General features: G+C 40.4%; 1 long non-coding RNA gene across 4 annotated transcripts in view; it reads right to left on the reverse strand.

Annotated features, from left to right (window-relative positions):
* The window catches only part of LOC110359337 (uncharacterized), a 316,154-nt gene that overhangs the window by 43,188 nt on the left and 251,677 nt on the right, over positions 1–21,289 (reverse strand). Inside the window, exon 2 of one of the 4 annotated variants that reach the window (XR_010467040.1) lies at positions 12,247–16,479. The exons of the other annotated variants lie outside the window; for them this stretch is intronic. This is a non-coding gene — a long non-coding RNA (uncharacterized LOC110359337). The remainder of the gene's footprint in view (positions 1–12,246; positions 16,480–21,289) is intronic. 4 annotated transcript variants of the gene reach the window in all.

Below are 21,289 nucleotides of genomic sequence, written 5' to 3' on the forward strand. Positions count from 1 at the left end.
TGAGGCTCTTCTATGTCTGTTCAGCTACAATGCTATGCAAAATAAAATATCTTTTTCTCATGTGACACTTATTGAATGTCTCTGAACTTGAGGACTGGAAAAAGCTATACAGGAATGAAGAAACCAAACGATTTATAACTTGAAATGACCTTGTGGGAGATTTCTATATGAAATGCGTAATAATCTGCTTTTACACACCTGGCTTATACATCAGCTGGCTGGATTTAGGCTTTAATTCCTAAAGCCCTCAAGATAACAGCTCTCTGTATTTATGGCAAGGTCTTGACATTTATCTTTCAATATTCCTCCCTAACCCAAACCCTCAGACTCCCAAAACTGAATTGTTTTGTGCATCAACCGGTCACCACTTGCCTTGGAAATGTTTGACAGATCTGCTATTTTAAATTGTCTTTATGAAACATGTTAGAGAAACTGGCCAGGAAACCCCTTTTCCTCATCTCGATTACTGTATCTATCAAATTGCTGATTTAACCACTGAACTTCTACAGTAGAGGTATGAAGTGATTTTAGACTCCTACTGACCAGGAAGCCTCCAAGCAGCCTATGATAAACTTGACGAACAGGAAAGTTTTGTGGAAGAAGAATTTCAAAGGAAAACCATCTCTCTACTGAAATTTCATGGGAATGTAACACCAAAGTCAGGCTTTGAGGAAGGGAACAAGAGGAGGAAAAACCACCCCAAAAATGTCAAGGTTACTTCTGCCTCATTTGGAGACTCCTTTAGAATCTGAGCACTAACATCAGCTATAGAAGTTGCTTCTTCCCCAATGCAGATGGATCCTCACCCATCACAGGCTGACTGAGGCTTCCCATGGACCACCAAGCAGCCTTGACATGACTTGCAACTTCGGGTGCTCCCACAGGAGATGTCTGCACCAGAGACATCCACATGAAAGGTTCCACAACCCACTTGCAATCCCTGGCAGAGGCTTTGTGCTCTTCCACACTGCTACATGTAATTAGAATTTAGCAAAGAGTTTATAATTGATTTAATTGCTGCTGCTTTTCTCTTCAGGAAAACATCTAAAACCAGATCATTAACCCCTCTGCTTTCTTCACTGTCTGGGATTATTCCCAGAAGCTTAAAGCTTTATTTTATTTTGCTATTTAAACACTGAAATATGAAGTACTGCTTCTCAATGTACTGTGTGCATATGGGCATTGCTCAGGGTTCCACTCAGCAGAAACTGTACGTAAAGCTCTTAAATGATCTGTTAAAAAAACCCAAACCACAACCCCAGCCCCCCAAACCTTCACAGAAGCCATTTCCTCAGCAGCTGCTGTTCCTTTATTTGGAGGAACCAGTGGTACCTACCCCTCTTCACCCTCTTTTCTCCTCCAGAAATTCCTGCATTTGGCTCTGTGTTGCCTGGGTCTTGACTCCCAGCTCATTGTTGCAGCAGCCAGAAACACATTCCTTGTCCAACACTACTTTCCTACACAGATATACTTGCAGAAATACAATCAACAATAGGAAATAAATTAGACAACATCAGGATAACCCCCAAACTGAAACTTAATTTCACCCCCTCATTACTCAAGCATCAAAAACTGAGTCTTGGAAAATTTATGTAAAAGAGGACAAGGAGTGGGCACAAACATAACTGAGGGGAATTAATTTAAGACTCTTGATGAATATTCATGGAAAATATTTTTGCATTGTTTGCCTAGCTCTAATTGTGTTCATTAAAGAAAAACTTCATTAGCGAAGGCAAGAGCATATTGTTGTGCACAGCACTGAACAAAATACAATCCTAGAAATAGCACTTACTGTTTTTTCAGCAGTGTGCACAGGTTTGTCAGTTACTGGTAACAAAGAAAACATTTTGGAGTTATAATGAGCTCAAATGTTCACATTAACAATCCAGATTCATGAAAGGGATAGGCACAGTTTGAGCTTCTTGCAAAACAAACAGTAACACCAAAAATATTGGTATTGAATACTGAGGGAAAGGGTTAGATTCCTGGAGGAGCTAATGGCTAAATAATAGAACTACTGCCATGCAGTAGACATGCATCATTGCCTGATGATGGATGGCTTCTCACTTTTTGTGAATGTTTCCATCTAATTGCTGATGCACAGGAAGGTAGAATCCCTTGTATTAGTGCCAGCTAACAGAAGAGGGCTCTGTTTTTCAGCAAAAACATCCTCAGTTCTGCAAACAGCTAGCCCACATTAACCACCTTGCTTCACATTGTAGTGGGCTTGGAACTGGGTATTATTCAGGTATTGGGCAAAATCAAGGTTCCCCTCCTCTTAGAAACACTCTACCTCTCTCTGCTATTGGCAGTGCACTAGTGTTCCATCTCTGGGTCAGATTTTGGGCACAGTGCTCAGCAGTTCCATGCCAAAATGCTGAGTTCTTCCTACATGCTGTGTGTCACCCTAGGGGACTTCCCTCTATCCTGCTGACAGGAACCGGGTGTCAAAGCACACAGAGCCCTGCCTGGCATTCAGCATTGCAATAATCAGGGTCATGGGGAGACTGGGAATTTTAGGGAAGCTCAGGGACATTGCAGACCCTCATCAATAATAATAACAAAAAAGATGATAACACATAACACTTCCATTCTTCACAGACTTGGGAAGATTAAACACAACAGGAGCCACTTCTACAGTGTTAGGGACCACACAAGTACCATAGTGACAGATATCTTCGATAAGCATTTAATGTAAGTCTGGAAATTCACCCAGGGATTTTATGTAAAGCACAGTAGGTTTTGACTCAGAGTGTTTGCCTCAAAAATGCCCTCAACCTTGTTATCAAAGGTTTAAGTGATGAGCAACTCACTGTGTCCTGCACACATCAGAGAGAAGGATAAGAGTCGTAAATCCAAAGCTGCAAATCACTCATACAAAATAACTCTGGCACATTCTTTGCTTTACCAACAGCATCTCACAGAGAATCAACCACTATCATTAGCAGGTTTCAAATAAATTGGGTAAATGCATGGCATTTTTTCCTTCTCTCATGTTTCCCCTAGATTTATTTTCCAGCTTTCATCAACATTCAGCTCATTGCAAAAGAGGACATTCAAATAGCTGATTAACATTTTTTGGAGTGGATGTTTGCTCACTAACTACATGTATCAGTTACTTTAAAGTGTGGTTTTTTGTCCTTTTATACTGTTTCTGTGTGTAACAGGCGCCTCTGAAGAACTATTCTGTTTCTTTCCCCTAAATGGCTTATTGTATAGGATAAACACTACCTTTCCTTCCCTACTTTCTCAATTTTCCCCACTGAGATTCTAGATTTTCCTCTTTCTAGCACATTTGCCATATTCTTCAGGATCTGGACACATTATTTGAACTTGCTCACTATATTTCAGCTTCTGCAGGTTATACAGAAATTTGATAGTCCTAATATCATTTTTGTTTCTCCTCCTTACAATCACTACTGCAAACAGAACACCTGTATAGTCTATCAGTGATACAGAGTATATACACAACTGCCCAAAAGATTCCCCTCCCCATTATTTATTTGTTTTTAGAAATGCTGTATGATGCCGTTATTTAAATTCCCTTCAAAGTAGCTCTACTGCTGCTCCCTCAATGTCTCTTTATTTTTGCTCATGTACACTGAAGGTTCAGCCTGGAGGAACTGATGTTTCTAAGGCAGTATCCTGACCAAAGCCCCGAGCAGCTCGGCTGAATGAGCCAACGCAGTGACCATCAGTCAGGCACGGACCACGTTGGCCACTGTCCCTGTTTCCAGCTCCACTGCTGAGACAACACCAGCTTTTTTCTGGCCTGCTTCAGAAGCAACAAGAAAGATGAAACTTCAACATTTTTAAATAATACTTCCTTTTATGTAACCTAGCAGATGAGAGCTTCCTTTTCCTTTTTCTTTCCTGCTTTAAACTGTATATCAGAATGACTCTGTGTTGAATAGTTTCTGTTACTGACAAATGGCAAAGTTCCCATTTCATTTTTTTTTTTTGATGTGTGTGTTAAGTCATGACAGGTATCCATTCCTGCCAACTAGCTCTAGCATGAAAATAAGGAGGCCCAGGAGACTAACACTATTTCAAGTAGCGAATAATTTCAATGGAATCTGAAAGAAAAAGATGAGCCTATATTTTCTGTTAAAGAATACCCAGATTGAAGAAAGCATGCTCTCAGATACAACAGACTGAACTAAAGCTTGTCTAATTGTTAGAGCCAATCAGCCACTCTTAAATAATCATGAGCAAAAAAAAAAAAAAGCGGTACTTAGGCTGGAATTTATGAACCTGATATTACCGTTATATTGGCTTCCAGAAATTAACTCTGCCCACTTCTACAAAACATCAAGTCTGAGAAGATCCTGCCCAAAACTACCACATTGCCCCCAGACACTCAACTCTGTTGTTCCCTGCACATTTGCCATCACCGACTGAGTTCACATGAAGAAGATAAACGGTGACAGTGACACGCTCTTGTCCACTGGTGGCATTTGCTCTACATCCATCAGGATCAAACAACATGTGATGTAGGAGTTAAACCACCAGCATCACAGAGAACAAAATTGTAGAAGAAAACCCTGCTGCCACCTACCAGTCCCAACAAATTGGAGCCAGTGTTAGAAAGTTAGAGGAAGCCTGTAGAGGACTCTTGAAAGCTTATGACACAATTTGGGGAGCTACGTACCCCTGGGATGCTTCTGGGTACTCGTGATGGCTCATCCAAGCTCTCTTTTGTCTCCACAAAATGTGAGTAAATCAATGGGAATGGCTGTAAAATAAGCTTATGAAAGGGATTTGGCCCTCTGATGTCAATTCTGGAATGTTCCCCTCGTGTCAGAATTACTGTTTGGTGGTAGTTAATACACATGGCTCCCATTAATCGCTGTGGGTGCCATGTATATGGAAAGAGCAAACAAACACACCAATAATGTCCACTCAGCATCTGGAGAACAAAGCGGTATTTCAGCACTCCAACATAATAAAGAGAACATGTCGAGGGTTTAGATTGCAGGGTGACAATAAAACCCTGGCAGATGTATTGTTAACCCCCTCTCCCCTCCCACTTCTCCCTTTTTGCCCCTCCCTCTCCCCCCTTCCCACTCAGGACAGGCGATCGGGAGGGAAAGAAGGACAGAGAGAAGAGAGTTGGAAAAATTAACAATGTTTTACTAATGCTACTAATAAGAATAGAGAAAATAATGCAAAATATACAAAACCAATCTTGAAAGTCTCAGCAACTGCAGAGCCAGCAACCAAAGTCCTGGACTGGACTCTGCAGCCAACCGGAGCTGGATTCAGTCTCTCACTAGGCCTCAGTTCGCAGGGACGACTAGCAAGGTCCTCTCCTAATGTCGGCCATAAGCAGAAGGGAAAAGGGAAAGGAAAAAGGGACGAGATCCTCGTGATCTCCCACTTTTATATGAAGCATTCACGTGAATGGAATGTTATACACAGTTTGTCGGTTTCTTGGTCACCGATTTCTCATTGCCCTTCTCGCGAGATGTCCATCCATGCTTATCAATAAGTTTGCATTCCATTGCTATGTTTACCAAAACATGTGTCTGGTTCTCCAGGAAAATGCAGCTAATATGAAGGCTTTAGCTGACAGGCAAATTCACTAAAAGAGAAACTTGTTTTTAACAAAACCAGGACAGAACAGTACTGCATAGCATAGTACATAAATATACTTATTGCAGATATGGAGTTTCTGATGATTTTTGCTAGGGCTATATGTAACACCACTCAAAGTTGGATTGGATGTCTCTTTCTGACAGAAATACCACCAGACAAAAATCAATAAAGCTGTTAAAGAGCCCAACAGATTTATCACCTTCATATTAAACCTGATATTTTCACATGTTCCACTCTAAAGTGCAAGCTTTTGTCTATTGGCATTTTCCAAATGTGAGACATTAAAAAATATTCTAAAGCCAGCATTTCAAGAAAAGAGAGGCTTAATGGTTAAATCACATTAGAGTCACATTATCTGATATAACAGGAACATGTTCCAACAATTACTTTTCAACATACTAATCTATGAATTGAACATCCAATTGCAACAATTTTAAGTGGCTGGTTTAGTTGCATGTGTTGAAAAAATAATCAGCTGGGTGGGTTTCTGGATGGATAGTGTGAATTTCACGCACTGCAGGAGAACGATTATTCTGCAATCACATGCTGAGAAACTGAGGCACATCCCTAGGGAACCAGCCCGCCAGGTCACAGGTGAGGACAGAATCCAGGCCACCATGCTCCTGTTATAGGTTCTTCCAACTAGATCTAGTCTATGGCCACTGGGGAGCAGAATATCCCAGACAAGATGAGGTGTGTGCAGTCCCAGGCCTATCCCAACCTAATGTCCCAGTGAGAAAAACTCATTAATATTACCATAACAAGTGGTAATACTAGATGTCACCATATTAATACAAACACTAGAATTAACACCTAGACTCCAAATGCAATCAGAAAACTAAATAAGCGCATTGCCTTGTAAAAAACAGACGCCACTTAAAAATTAATGAAGACTTAGAAAGAAACGGCACATGTAGGAGCCTGGGGAGGGTAAGAAAAGCTTCTCTGATTTTACAGCTGGAGAAAAAAGACATGACAGGGTCAGAAACTGAATGTAGGTCCTTCAAGTCCCAGACTGTTACCTTAATCTTCAGGAATATTTTTCCTGAAATCATTTGTTTTCAGGTGAGTTTCTAGTAATCTGTTGTCTCAGCACTGTCTTCCTTCATTTTCAGCCCTATGTTATATATGGTACATTGTTTTTTGCATGTCTGCTCCAAGAGGTTTCTTTAAGTAATTCTATTAAGCTCAGTATGCAGGATGAAGGTGTCATAAGCATTAGCCATACCATGAGAATGAGAAAAAAAGGTTAAGAATAATAAAGCATAAAGTGAAATGAATAATGAATGGAAAAAAAAAAGTCTAAAATTAAGTTAAAATATACAACAGTCACCTAATCTGCAGAATTTAATTTAATTTATACTCCTAATGATCACATATTCCTTCCTTATTGCATTTCCTCTATTTAACTGATATTGATGTTGTCCCAAATGTAATTGCTCTACATTGGCGCCAACACGATGAAGCTCAGCTTCAGTAGTTTTCTAAAAACAACTTCCTATTATCATCTTTCCAGTTCCAATAATGCAGTCCTCCCCATAATACAATATGGATGACTTCTCATTTGTATGCACAGCTTCGATACTGCAGAAGCAGTCCAGGATCGCATCCAAATGTCTTATTGGCTTTTTATAGCTACAGTACATTTGATTTACAGCTACTCCAGCAAACTGTTGTACTCATTACCATTGTAAGTCGAGGCACTTATATCCTTTTTGCTTTTCGTGTCCCTTGTATTATTTCAACTTTAAGAGGCTCCAGTGATAGATCATTGACAAAAACAAAGACTCATCTTCTATTTTTCAGCTTTTAATTACCTCATTATGAGGACAGAGTATTTGCTGGCCACAATGTGGTCAAAGCATTATTTTTAGTATTGATAGTAAAATTTATGCAAAACACTCCTTTTTACTACCAAAAAAAAAAAAAGCATTAATCATTTGAGTGATTGAGTAACAGTTCCTCCAACACTTAATACTATGACATTTTGGTATTCCAAAGTAAATTTCAGAAAATTGAAATTCACTTTAATTGCACTGAAGTTTATCTTAGATTTATAGGAACATCTGTATCCACAAGGGAAATTATTTTGTTAATTAGAAGACAGGCAAGCTTTTGTTTGATTAGCTGACAGGGTCAAGGATTAGAAAGTAACATATCCTGACATGAAGAGATTTGAATAATACAAAAAACCCCAAGCAAACATATGAAACACCTTTGCACACCTATACTGAGACTCCATTTTTAATTAGGACACCTTAACTTCATTCTTACATCAAGGAATTGCATCTGCTTTAATTTATAATTATGCTTGTCAAGAAGCCAAGACAGAAAAAACTGGGGAACTGATAAACTGATAGTATCATTATCTCATCTATCTGAATGCAGAAAGGCTTGTTCTAGTAAAAGTTTTTAGGCAGTAGAATGAAATGCTTAAACCAAAAAGTTTTCAGAGAAAGCTTCTTTCCTTTTTTAAGTTCCCTTTCTTGACTTGGTCTTCCAGAGAGTCACAGATCTAGTCAACAGTCAGGGGATCATCAACACCGAGTCACCAGGAACAGCATGCACGCAGGATTTAAAAATGATTTTAGAGGATCATCTTCACTCCTTTGTGATTACAAGACAATGGCCCCAAATTAAGGCCTGCTGTATGCTAAGGTGGTTTGCCATATATTGTTCCATTTTACCTTCAAGCGTAAGTAATGCTATTCTTATATACAAACTGATTGCATATTCAAAGCTGCTACAAAGGTTAGCAGTTAACCAATCCCTCTTTGCAGATTTTCATTTGGCTTCAATTCATAGGCAGAATCCATGGTTGGGAACAAGACACACACTTCAAGGTTATTTGCAGAGCCCTCATAATTTCACCTCAGATTTTGATCAAAAATTGCCTCCTTTTTTTTCAAAGGAAAGAATTACTCACCTTTGAAATCACTGGTACCCTTGAAGAAATCTTTGCTTTAAAAAAGGATTATTATAGCAAGGTCTACACCTTAGTCTTGAAGAATAATTTGGAACTGTAGGGATTTCAAAATTATATTCAGATACATATTTATCATAGCCAAGTTAATTAGCACTCTTCACTAAGGACAAAATAATTAAACTTATTATATTTAATGAAATTTCTATGATAGTTAATATCTCCAAGTAAGAAATCTAAAATATTAGTCGGATTGATTTGCTACTAGTTGGACTCTTACTAATTAAATGTCCTTTCTCAATTTACATTGAGCTCCCTTTTCCATTCCTACTGCTATAGAATAAAGACATCAGAAGCTCCCAGCCACTTCTTTTTCTGTTTGCAAAAGTGCTTTAAATTTCACACTTAAGTGCATTATTTTTTTTAAGCAAGCCATTTATTTTTATGTGCATATTTCTTGCATTAAATCTAATTATTCCTACGTGTTCAAAAGATGCTTCAGGCTGTACCAAAATTCTGGGCATGGGGTGAACCACGTTTCTCCCTCCATTCCCACTGTAGCTGGTCTTGCTGCTCCTTTCCCTGCTGTGCAAGCGCCCCAGCTGTCAGATGTTTCCGTGAATATCTTTGCCGAAGCTGCAGCACAGCATTGCGCGAGTGGGGATAACGTAATTACCTAGACAAACTGCCTCTGTCCCATCTGGTATTTATTTAAATTAGGTATCAGTGTTAGAAACAGGCTCAAAGTCAACACTGTTTTGATTTCTATCAACTCCGCCAAGTTTCAAGTGATGCCATTGCACGGACAAATCGCTATGGGTTACGGCATGTGCGTTTTCTAACAAACACAAGCAATCAGTGACTGCATGTGCTAATTTGTCCTCCACTTCTTCAATGCTTTTGATGGATGGAAAAAGAGATCCAAATCGGAGAATGTGTAAAACTGAAGCCAGAGTTAAACAATTACACACTCCCCTCTGTCTTCTCTTGTCTAAAGCCAGAATTAAAAAGTAATTCTTAGTAATCAGCTGAGACCTTTTCTCCACAGCACTTCATCATGTGGTGCAGCTCTCCTTCAGCGTGGCTGAAGCCAGGGCAGACCAGGGTCACCAGAAGCATGGTATGGACCCAAGGTCATCTGAGATGTGTAATTTCTCCATGCAGAGAGCCTGGCTGGCCTGTGGGCTCAGATCAAGTTCCCTGCTAATTAGGAAACACAATCAGGCCAGATTTTTCTTCTTCCTCAGCCATAAAAAGCAGCAGCCTGGCAACTGGTTATGGCATAACTCTGCTTTACTGGAAAGCCATCCCTTCAGAAAACACTGGCTGGTGAAAAAATTTCAATACTACTACAAGACAACTGTTTCAGGCAGGTTTATTGATCTGTTGATTATCTTTTTGTAATATACAGATATTTTGGGTTGTCATACAATGTTCATAAATCTGTTGGCTTTTAAATTCATGTTTATGTCTGTATCCGTACAAGATAAATTGAAATTACTAAATAGAGGAGCACAGCATTGATTTAATGGTTTTTACTTCTGTATAACAGATTTGTTTTCAAAAGCTTTATATATTTCAATTAAACGTTTCTTAGTGATTTAAAAATATGCTTGTTCTACCTTTCTGCAGCATGGCACTCACAAATGGGGTATGAGCACATGATATGAAATAAATGTTTTCACAAGACTTCTACGTGCTTTTCATGGAGAAGAGCAGTATTAGCATGGTTAAACTCAGCACAATGATCTTTCTTTTTTTTGAGTCAGTGTCTATTATGCTCCTTCCTCCACCACAGGTCCTGCCAAACCATTTTTGTGCCTCACCTTCCCATTTGTCCATAACACCTTTCTGCCCAAACCCATAAAGGGACATCAGTGCCCAAACAATTCATTCAAGGTTGCAAACAGGACCTGCAGCAGGGCACGGGAAGCCAGCTCACACAAAACCAGGTAAGCAACTCTTCTTTCCTCTCAAGCACCAGTCTCCTTGCTTTTCTAGCTAGGATGAATGAGACAGAGAAGTCAGGGGCCCCACTGCCAGAGAAGCAGAGCACTGGGAGGTCAGGCTGATGACTCTCACCTTGGGCAGAGCCAGGAATAGCCCACAGGCCCCTCTGATCCCCCACAGCTGTGCAGGGGCTCAGCTCATAAGCAGATAACCATATGTGCACATATTAGCTGATAGGGACATTTCCATCTCCCTTTTATTTATTGGGCTGTGTCTTTGACCCTCCCATAAACTCATCGTTGCCCACTTCCTCATTACATTGCTGTCACACAGTTTATTTTCTTCAATTTATTCTCTCACACATACATAACCCAACAAGTTTGCAGTATTTTAGTGACATGTAAACCAGAGGGAGACATTAATGCGCGGAGATCACATATGCTGGTATTTAGCTTGGAAACTCATGAGTCTCACTAAAGCATTATATGAAATGAATAAATGTTATGTAGGTGACCAGAAAGGGAGAGGCTAATAAAGCTAGCGCTTTGGAAAGCTGACAGATTTGACTCCTGCTATACCTGAAAACTTCTTCCTTTTCATTAGTCTTTCTCTGTTGACAGAGCATTTCCACTGGGTATTAGAGTCATTCTCTGAGCACAGGCTTGGAAAAGACAAGAAACTTCTCCTCCCCTCCTCCCACACTTAAATCTGGAGGCTGAGGAAACCTGCTCCTGGGGTTGACTTTATTTCATTCACAGCAAAACCAGTTATATTGTGAAGTGTTACCAAGTAAGTGACATATTAATTATTGGGATAATAACAACAGAGCCAAGGTCACAAAGTCTCTTAACGACACAACATATACCTCCATGCTAGCGGGATCCGTCTGCCAGGGAGAGAAGAGTGTCATGTTAAAAGAGCTCTGTCAAAGAGGGCTTGAAATAGCTGCCACAGCTGTGAAGAATTTTTCTTCTCACTGCTAAGCACAGAGCTGCACTCTGAGCCTTATCACTCAAGTTCAAGAAATATTAATTGGCTACTGGGAACTCGGGTGGAGGAGGGCCAGCCACACTGCTTAGTTTTAGTTATCACCTTCAGCTGCTCCGGGGAGCACCTATGCCTCCGAGGCACTTGCTGGAGCTGCTGGAGGGGCTGCCTGTCTGCTTTGACTGCAATACATAAAGCTAAATAGCACAAACGGCCCCTCTCCAGGTGCAGTTCATGAAAAGGGAAACATTAGGCAGAGATTTATAACATAAACACAGTTTTGACAAAGCAATAGAACATGATTTCTGTTTTTATTTCCCTGTGTTGCAGCAGCAACTGAAAATCCCTTTATTTAGGATCTGAACGTCCATGTGCTGCACAAAGACACATCTCTTACACAGAAGAAAAAAAAGCATGATTATTTATGAAATTCAGCACTGATAAATCAGAAGGTGACACACAATCTACCCAGGAAAATGGTCTTGGGACAGCCAATTCACAAAAGCAGAGACCTTTAGGAAAGCATAAAAAGCTGAAGAAAGGAGCCTGACACCAGAAGCAGGATAAAAACATGGCATCTTTCTCTCCCAGGATATTCTGGTAAGCTTTAGTCCCCATGAGAACTAGAGAAGCACTGCCATGCACACAAATCCCAACAACTTCACAGCAGAAATGAGCATCACCAAATGCACCAAGCAACAGCATCAGTTAAACCTGAGAAAAACTTCCACAGCAGCAGTCTCACAAAACTAAACTAGAAATAACAACATGTAAAGGCAACAACATACCTTTGAGGAACATCTGTCTCATCAAGAAACATTGATTTCAGTCCTCACCTTTGTCTTCTAGGTCTAGCTTACAACCATGGAGAGAGTTTTACTCAGCCAGGCTTTGCTACCCATGCAACTAATGGGCTGCTTCCACTTGTATTTGGAGTCCAAATGTTATTTCCTTCACCTCTTCTCCCTCAGGTCACGTACCTCAGGCTGCCCCAGCTCCAGCTCCTTATTGCTGGAGCTCTTTGCAATTTCCTCCTGCTCAGCAGGTCCTGGGCTGGGGGTAATTGGTGTCACCTGTGTGGCACAGCTATTTCTTCTGAAGGAGTCAGCCCTGCATTTCTACAGCAGCCTGGACAGCAGGCACAAGCTCAGTTCCTTTCACATGTGGCTATTTTTGATGATATTTGAAAGCCAAGAGCTGAGTAAACATGTTTGGGCTTTACACTGCATTTGCACATTGCAATAAAATGGCTGTTAAGGGTCAGTCTCCTGACAGTCTAGTCTAGCAGCCTGCCACTACGGCATTCATGTATCTTTTAGTTTGTGTCTTTGCTGATCACAGAGGTGTTGAAGATGGAGGACTGTCCCTCGGTTTATCCAAATGCCAGCCTGTGTGCATCTCGGGGGAGCTCTGTCAGGCCAACATGGCACCTATAGCAGTGGCACAGCACCACAAGAACAGACCTTCACTTTAGCCGCTTTCCAACACTTCCAATGGCAGATGTTTTTTGTAGCAAGCTTCACTCCCCCCCAGTAACCAGCAGCAGGGTTTCCTTTTATCTTCCTACACTCTGAAAAGCAGCTTAGAGACCCTGTGGGCAGCCCCAGGTGAGCAGCAGCCATGGGGCACCCCAGCCTACATGGGGGGTGAAGGGAGCCAAGCTCTGCTAAATCCACAACCATCTCAAACCAACCATCCAAAAACTGCCCTGGGCTGCTCCGTGTCACCCCAGAAGCGGATCTGAGCCTTTCTTTATGAAAGCACCATCCCTTTGGGTAGTGGAGCTTGGCCTCCAGGTTAACACAGTCACCACACCTCTTCTTAGTATTTCCTTGTGCAAGGGTCTTCCCTTTACCTGTTTCATCTGAAGAGTTAACAAACCTAGTAAAACCCAAAGATCTATGCAAGTTTGGCAGCTTCCCTATCTCAATTTCTAACATAGACATAGGATCAAACTAATTCTTCTCTAGGCAGATTTTTTTCCCTCCCATGCAGTGTTTTAATTTTTATAGCTTAAGCGTTGTATGTCCTTCTTGAATCCCACCACATGCTACTACAGCATCCACTGTCACTACATAAGTCAGTCTTTCCTGTAAGCCAGTCAGTCTGAAGTATAAATTCGTATGCAAAAATTACATTATTCCTGTAAGCAACTTATGTTGTGAATAAAGCCCTAAGACAGAACCCAATTCTCTCTACAAAGCCAATGTGCAAACTCCTAAATTAAAAAGAATCCTCAGGCAGGTGGAAGTGCTGGTTTGGGACCTTTCTGGGGTTGCAGTCACCATGGAAACCACTTCCTTTGTGCCCAGTCAAAGGCACTGGCTGTTTGGAGCCTCAGCCCAGCTATGTCTGAGCATACTGTAGCATTGGAACGGAAGGGAAGCTGCTAGAAATACTCTGATAAAAGAAAAAAAGAGAACAAAATAAGGACCTTCCACATGTAAACATCTTTCCCTAAAACAGGAGGGGAAGCAGGAACTTTTCTTGTGAAGCCTGGGGTCTGTGGTTTCAGGCTCCCACAGCAGGTATCTGCCTCCTACCTTCAAAGATGAAGGCAGAGGCACATAGGGACAGCTGTCTGGATGTGATGCACTTCTAATTGTTAAAAGCCACACATAATAAGCTGCAAAAATTTAAAGAGTATTCCTGACTTAAGAGTTGTACTCTTCCCTGTAGTTTTGAGCAGTTGTTGTAGAAAGCGTCAATAATTAAGAACTGTCAGGAAAGAAAAAAACAAATCCTGCTTTATTACTGTGGTTTTTCATTGTTTGCCTCTTGTACATAATTACCTAGTTCGGTGTTTTTCTATGAGTTCTATGTAGACACCAGGGGGGTCTCAAAAGGAGTTATTTTTTTTAGTCTAGAGCTGAATTATTTCCAATGTTACTGATTAATTTTGTATGAGGAATAAGTAAAACTATTGCAAACCCAAGAGAATGAGGAGGACATCTCTCAAGTCTTGGCTTGATCTTGGTGAAACTGCTTAGTTGCTGCTAATATGTTTACTTTTCTGACATTGATTTACATTAGAATCATAGCAAAACTACTCTAGTTTAATGGACTAGCCTTCATTCCTTGATGCATTCTTAATCAAAGATTAACAGCACCCTTAGGTTACATTGTTTTTCTACACGTGGATTTTTACATTCCGTTTGACAGAGTCAGAAACTTCTGCAACCACTCTAAAATGGCAAGCAAACCAGATCTGACTCCCCCACCTTGCTTCTTTAGCACCTGTATGAACACAGCTAGGTGAACGTGCATCACACACAAACCCTCATCACCCATCAGGATTATTCTCCTATAAACTGATATAAACCACACAGAGCTCAGAGACCATCACTCCAGCTCTGGGCACATTAAAACTGCTCAGACTACTCAAACCACGCTCCAAATTACAGGACTCCTGGCAGATCTTGTTAGTATAGATGCAGAAGTCCTTCACAGACAGCTGTTTTGACATTCTGGTTAGGAAAAGGATGCCACACGCGCAGAGCTTGGTGCACATGCTGGCTCCTTGGCAGAAGCATGCTCAAGTCCATCTGCTGTGGGTGGCAACTTGCCAATGCATGTTGCAGATTATAGGCTTTGGTTTGATAGAGGAACACAACAAAATCATAGCTTGATAAAGAGCCGGGGGGGTGGAGGGTGGAAACAAACCAAAACCAAAAACCTGTTGTGAAAGACTTGGGGAAATCTGGGAATTAAAACCCTGGGAAATACTCCTAGCTTGTTTAATTTTTCAATTTACTTTTTTTAAAGGAAGTTTATAATTCTGTATAAACACCATGGTGACCAGGCATAAATATAACACTTGCACCACATGCAACCATAAGTGTACTCGTATGTTATTGAAGCTTCATTGTACGTCTCTCCACAGAAAGCTGCCGTTCTGGCAATGCATGTTATGTTCTGCAGGAATGCCACCTGAGGAGTGCTTTTTCATTCTCAGAATAAAGCTTTTTAAGAGCTGTTGGAGTTGATTCTGTCTTTCCCAGGTATGTGTCAGAAGTCCATAACACAAAGAGGCTGCGATTTGTGGTCAGAGAGTAAGTCCTACAAAACTGACAGAAACATTCACAGAAATACTTTAGTAGGAATTACATTCTTTTGTCTGTCAAAGGCAAAAATTCCTCACATTCATATTAACAATTTAAAGTCAAAGATACTAACATGCATGCACATGTAAGAAAAGTTTTGAAAGCTGTCAGTTACGTGCCAGTGAAGAACGGACAGAACAGAAAATGAGGAGGATGGTATCGTTATCCATTTTCTTCTTCCTTTTTATGGCATGAAATACACCGAGCTGAACACAGAACTATCTACCCACTCTGTCTTTAGATCCCAGATTCCTTCCTTAATGTAGAATTCGCAATAGATCAAGAAATAATTGCTCAGACGTACCAGGCGAGCACCCTGGGAGCAGCACCACAAGCAGCCACGTTCCACCACTGCAGCACCAGCCACAAGGTGCTCTTGCTGTTTCTGCTACAGAAAAGTTTCCTCTAAGAAATCCCTGCAGGGGTTGAATAGTGAGAGGAGATACAAATGGCAAAAATCAGACATCTATATATGGCAACACCATAGCGGGGGTTTAATCATCTCTCCACGTATTTCAGCTGCCACACAGAGGCAACAGTGCACAAGAGAAACATCACTAACTGAGTGTCAAGATTTCAAATGAGTTATGATTCCTTTATTTGCTTACACAGGCAAGTTATATTCTCTTCTCCCAAGCCAGGCAAATACTTCACGGGGATTTTGCTGAAATAATAGTCTAGTGCCAGCGCCCCTGGCCTGCAGGACCTCCAGTCTAACTCATGATCAGAAAATCAGAGAAAGAAGGAAGTTAGGAATGATGGTTCTCTTACCACATAATTTGCTTCCCCTTGATGTCCACATCTTAATAGAAAATTATTTTGGCATATGATGTAGAAACTAAAATTTCCCCTGTACCTCTTCATATTCCTCAAATACAAATGATTGATTAAAGATGGATGGTGACACCGCAACCCAACCTAGTCAAAGAAAAGACCACAGCATTTTTATACCAAGATTTGCCTCATCCTTAAACATTTAAAATAAAACAGATTTATCTCTCCTTCAAAGCATCAACTATAAAAGGAGCATAAGGCAGCAACTAACTGAACAGACATCTGCCAGGTGGATGGTTCATGTAAGGGGAAGCTGTTCCCCCAACTCCTGAAGCTCTTGCTCCAAGCCTCATCTTATCAAGGACACTTTCCAGCAGGTCACTTTTTCTGCTGGCACCTTGTAAGTGCCAATGTACGTGCCCACTGTCTATAAAACCGCCTCACAGGAGGGCTAACTTGGAGTCCTTTTAATTGCTATTAGCCCACTGAACTTGACTCAAACCAAATTTGAGAGGGACATACAAGACCACTTCTACTCCTCGCAGGATATGCCATCTTGCCATTTAATGGTGTCCCTAATTATCCAACTGCTTTATTTCTAACTATCCAATTGGGTAAATAATTCCATGGAATTACACCAGGAGTTACCTGGTATTTGACCTGCCATGGTGCTCAGTGTCAAAAAGAGCTTTTGTAGCAGCTGTGGAAGGATATTGTCAAAATGCTCCATACCAGCTGCTGTGCTCTCCAGCCAGTAGCAGATAGTGCAAATTAATGTTTAAAACATGTTTCAATTTAATCCAATGGACAACCCGCCTGAAATGTATTGCTTTCTGAAAATAGCTGAGCAACCATTACCTTTTATGTTAACTATTAAAACATTATGGCTGCATTATATAGTTAGAGTCCAGTAAATAATTTCCACACATTTCTCTGGTTGAGCTCATCACCACTCTTGACAATTGAAAGGTAGAAATTCTTTCAGTTTGACAAACAGAAAGTGAAGAAGCATAAATGCATTGACCCTGCCATTCTCCAAAGACCAGAATAAGTCTAATGCCCAAGCCTGGAAACCAGGCACTGACATTTTTATGACTTGTTGATAATTCTAAGTCTATCACTCTTTTCTCTCAAACCACTGGGGATCAGTGATTCCCACTTCTCAGCTCATTTCCATTAATATTTTGAAGTTAAAATGAACAATATAACAAGAAGGAGCTTTATAGGAATGGGCATCCATCCTCATCAGTAGTCTGATTTTTAGGGGACTAATGAAAATGACACACATGCTACATTTGGTGACACACAGCATTAGGTTTCTGGATATGCATATGTGATGTGTGATTTGGCTTGAGATGTGCGTCCAATAAATTTTGGACAAAATCCTCCATTTTGCCCCTATCTTTTGCGAGGCCAGATTCATGCCGGCATAATACAGAATGAGTTTGACCCAAACAGTCACTTTTTCTTCGGTCTGCTTCTTTGAATTCAAGGTGTCTTATGCTTCCAAGGTCTGACTCTATGAACATTTCAGGGAACATATACATGGGTAGCTCCTGTGAAAAGCTACACATTCTAGGGAGCTGCAAAAACTCTTCTATATTTGAATTGTGATCAGAATCAATCACTGCCCTATTCACACAATGCTATTCAAAGGCCCCATGAATTATGTGAGTAACCTTCATTTCAGAATTTAAATCAAGGTATTTATTAAGAACTGTGCTGTACCTTCCAGTTTAAAAATTCTTTTGAGGGACAGAGTGGGGCTATAAACCAAAGTAGCCCCAAAATGGAAAAAGGTGCACAGATAATGAAAACACATTAAAAGAAGCCCAAACACCACATACAAGAAAATCCTCACCACCAAAAAAAAAAAAAAAAAAAAACACAAAAAAACCCACACACAAAACCAAAACAAAAGCCACGAACACGTAGTCTAAAAATCCCACAAATTCACAGATAAGAAACTCCCTTTACTTAGGTGCTTCAAATATCAGATTTCACCTTGTACACAGCAAACAGCCAACATTACAGGTGATTTTAGGTAGTTAAAACTACGATAAAACAGAGACTAAGATTTTTCAAATGAAACCCAAGGGAAATCAGAGTTAATTTGCCAATGCTTATCAGTGAGAGTAATTCCTTCTGATTTTTTTTTTCATTTTAATCTGGCCCAGCCAAAAAATGTCTGACAGTTGCTTAAAAGCTAAAAGAAGCTGTTTGATTGTCAGAAGAACTGGGGACCCATGACTCTCAGTGAAGCCCCAAAGGGCTTCATTGAAGAAGACCATTGAAAAATGGATTATAGGAGTCTCAATTGGCTTTTTATTTTTTGCTATCCCACTCTCATTTTTTAATTTTAATTGCTGACAGTACAACTGATACTCTCTCACAACAGTCTTCTATTAATTAAATTATCTTTAGTGGAATAAGCCTTCATTCCCTATTGTTCCCATTGAAAAAATGATCAAGCTTGTATTACTTTCTACTTGAGACTGGTCATGAGTGAAGAATCTGGTGTGTGCTTAAAAAGTGGTTAAAGATCCTGGTTTGCCTTAAAAAAATCAGAAAATACTGCAGAAAGTTATGTCTTTTTTCAGAATGGAAACTCATCCCTGGTTTTCTAGAAGGTGGCAGCTGATCAGGCAAAAGAGAATAGTGTAAGTCTAATTTTAAGTAGCAATATTATTGTTTGAGTTTTCCATGGTAGGCGAAGGGAAAGCTATTAAAGATTGCCAATAAGAGTGAATTCATATGTCAAAATACGACCCAAAGCCCCACTCATCCTGGCTGTCCTTTGTGAGTATAAATTGATATTTCTATAAGGCTTTGAAGAAAAATAATGTAACTGCTTCCACAATCACCTCAGGAGAACAGGCTGTATCCTGCTTCCTTTTCAGCTGCTAATCAGATGGTTTATAATGAAAACACACACTTCCTCTAAAATCAGCAAGAGGTCCGTGCCTCCACATCAGATTCACACTGTGCCCACGCTGCTAGTAAGGACTAACTTAGATTCTTAAATCTAGATGCCTAAAATTCAATACCTCATTTGAGATTTTAATCTGGGCCTAAATAAAAGCACTGCGATAAAGGTAACAGACACGAAATCCAACCATGTCCATCTAACACAATACAATTCCAAGGTTTGAAGTGGGGAAACAATGTGGCCATCTCCTTACATTGCCCATTATTCTCTTAAAATTCCAATACTTGCAGGAATTACTTTTCCCCAAGCAGTAATTAGAACAATACTTCAGTCCAGGGTTTGCCTAAGATGCAGATATTATAGTTAAACCACCTGACGTCAGAAAAGTAGAAACATCAAGGGAGGAGACATCAAGAAGGGCTTTGCATCGTTCCATCTAATTTTCATTGTAAAAATGTAAACTTAAGTCTCATGTGTCTTGTTAGGCGAGTTCAGCAAATGGGAAGCTTGAGCAAACGCATTTCACTTTTGCCAGCTGAGATTGTTTTGGCATCTGGAAATATGCTTTGGATGATAGGAACATGGTTAGGAATTTGAATATTTTTTTCCCCCCTCTAGTCTTGTAATAGCCTCCTTGAGAAATGCCTTCAGACTGTTGCATTTATATTACTGGTCTCGGATCATTTACATCTAATCTTCCAGTGCTGTTAACAAAAGCTGCGCTAGTATGTGCAAATGTAAATAACATTTTTTTGATGTGAAATCCCAGTTTAACTGCATAACAGACTTCAAAGCCAGTTTAACATTAGCAATGTCTGCCACACTGGTAATTAAACTGCTTTCTATAAGAGTTATTGCTTTAATTTATTCATCTACTTTGACTGCAGTGAGCCCCACTTCCCCCTTCATTTACTGAGATACTTTTTAAAAGGAAAATATTGGAAAAGGACAAGTGAGGTATAAACCAGCATATCCAGGAGTGAGTATAGTAATTTAACCTGGACGTTGAGATGGATGCCTTCGTGCATAGCCCAGTTATCATGATCTTGGAGAGCTCTGGGTTAAGGTAACCTGTTTCACCTTGGACAAATGAGGTTTTTTGTATGCTATGAAGTGCAGCACCACAGCCTGTGGCAAAACACAGCTGGCTGAGTGTTTCTCAAGAAAAGTCGTCTGGGTGCAGGAGGGGATGAGATCTCAGCATGCAAGTCCATTAAGCAGCTTGGAGAAGAGTCTGTCAAGCTACAGAATATCCCTGGGACATTGGAACAGAAGACCCACCAGGTTATCTTCCAAAAGAGTGGTGCTCTCAGACAGAGCCACAAAATTAGAAGAGCAGGAGGAGAGTGAGGGAAAGAGAGAGAAGAAAAAAGTGCTACTGTTGTTTCAATTTATATTCTTTTTTAAAAGGCAGCTCTCCCACCAATTTAATTTTCCATAACAAACTGGAAGGCAAAGAAACAGAATGATGTGATTGGTGGAGTTCTATGTTTTAAAGAATTTCTACGAAACAAAGTGTCCAAGTCTGTGGCTGCTAAGGCATTTTTGACATATTTTGCTGTTGGAGTTTGCACTCTAACACATGCAGCAGCTGCTTCAAGTCACAAAGGTACAGAAAAACTGGAACCTGGACCAGTGGTTTCAGGCACATCAAGCTTAAAGCCATGTAACACTGGAACTCTTTCCACCTTGCTCAGACACTCAGCTAAAGCAGCAGCAACATTCAACACTGCCCCAGGCTGCACAACAGTCTCTTGCTTTTAGATGAAACCCTTTGGTAGAGAAAAAGTGCTGCAACTTTTAGGATGAAGCTGCTGGAATTCACACATTGTGCCTGATCTCAAGAACAGAAGCGATTCTCCCCTTACTGGTGAGTGGCTTTGGGATACAAAAGTGAGCAGAACACCTCTAAAACCACAATTGCATTGTACCACAGTGTTCAAGTCCATCAAAAATGAAAGCCCACTTCATAAAAGTTATTTGACATTGACTAGATTTTTATTAAATGAGAGAGCAAAGAGCACA

Source organism: Columba livia, chromosome 18 (genome assembly GCF_036013475.1).
Source record: "Columba livia isolate bColLiv1 breed racing homer chromosome 18, bColLiv1.pat.W.v2, whole genome shotgun sequence".
Taxonomy (NCBI): domain Eukaryota; kingdom Metazoa; phylum Chordata; class Aves; order Columbiformes; family Columbidae; genus Columba; species Columba livia.